Here is a 1,593-nt window from a genome sequence, read left to right on the forward strand (position 1 = left end):
CCAAAGCCAAGCAGGGACGGAAGCGGAAAGCAAACGAAAAGGCAACAGAATTGAAACAGCTACATAAAAAGCAAAGACAAAAGCCTTACCTGCACGCACGCACCTACCCAAAAGCCAAGCAGGGACGGAAGCGGAAAGCAAAGGAAAAGGCAACAGAATTGAAACAGCTACAGAAGAAGCAAAGACAAAAGCCTTACCTGCACGCACGCACCTAACCCCAAAGCCAAGCAGGGACAGAAGCGGAAAGCAAAGGAAAAGGCAACAGAATTGAAACAGCTACGGAAGAAGCAAAGACAAAAGCCTTACCTGCACGCACGCACCTAACCCAAAAGCCAAGCAGGGACGGAAGCGGAAAGCAAAGGAAAAGGCAACAGAATTGAAACAGCTACAGAAGAAGCAAAAGCCAAGCAGGGACGGAAGCGGAAAGCAAAGGAAAAGGCAACAGAATTGAAACAGCTACAGAAGAAGCAAAGACAAAAGCCTTACCTGCACGCACCTAACCCCAAAGCCAAGCAGGGACGGAGGCGGAAAGCAAAGGAAAAGGCAACAGAATTGAAACAGCTACGGAAGCAGCAAAGACAAAAGCCTTACCTGCACGCACGCACCTAACCCAAAAGCCAAGCAGGGACGGAAGCGGAAAGCAAAGGAAAAGGCAACAGAATTGAAACAGCTACGGAAGAAGCAAAGACAAAAGCCTTACCTGCACGCACGCACCTAACCCCAAAGCCAAGCAGGGACGGAAGCGGAAAGCCAAGGCCAAAAGGCAACAGAATTGAAACAGCTACAGAAGAAGCAAAGACAAAAGCCTTACCTGCACGCACGCACCTAACCCCAAAGCCAAGCAGGGACGGAAGCGGAAAGCCAAGGCCAAAAGCCGCAGAAGAAGCAGGGACAGAAGCAGAAAGCAAAGGAAAAGGCAACAGAATTGAAACAGCTACAGAAGAATCAAAGACAAAAGCCTTACCTGCACGCACGCACCTAACCCCAAAGCCAAGCAGGGAAGGAAGCGGAAAGCAAAGGAAAAGGCAACAGAATTGAAACAGCTACGGAAGAAGCAAAGACAAAATCCTTACCTGCACGCACGCACCTAACCCCAAAGCCAACCTTACCCTGCTTTTGTCACACGTCCATCAGGCTCTTCCCTCCCTCGGGCAAAGCCTCCCAAAAATACCACGTTCCACTCGTCGGCGCTCCCCTCCACGGAAGTCTTTAGTAAAAGGCGAAAGTCTTGTGCGTGCTGAAGGGGAACCAGAGTGCCGATTTGAAACGACCCAAACGGCCTACCCCCAACCCCTCCGTTGGCCCTGACTCACCCGTCCGCGTCGGCGAACCGCTTATCGATTAAGATCCGTACATGTTTATCGTATGCGCCTTCCAGCCAGTCAACTCCGTGTTGGTGTCGACTGACATGGCAATAAAAAACGAATTCCGATTGCCTTCCCATTTTTCACCTCGGCCGCTGACTGTCAGCCAGCTCTCTTTCACTCACTCACTCACTCTCTCGCTCACTCATGTGGGTGGTTGACGTGACGCTCCATTTTTGTGTTCATGGTGACAAATATAAATAAAAATTTATAATATTTCATTAAAATA

At 49.7% G+C, this 1,593-nt stretch overlaps 1 pseudogene; it reads right to left on the minus strand.

Annotated features, from left to right (window-relative positions):
- Positions 1–1,149: 1,149 nt before the first annotated feature.
- On the minus strand, positions 1,150–1,257 carry LOC134010180 (U5 spliceosomal RNA; annotated as a pseudogene).
- Between the last annotated feature and the right edge of the window lie 336 nt (positions 1,258–1,593).

This window comes from Osmerus eperlanus, chromosome 23, assembly GCF_963692335.1.
Source record: "Osmerus eperlanus chromosome 23, fOsmEpe2.1, whole genome shotgun sequence".
NCBI lineage: Eukaryota > Metazoa > Chordata > Actinopteri > Osmeriformes > Osmeridae > Osmerus > Osmerus eperlanus.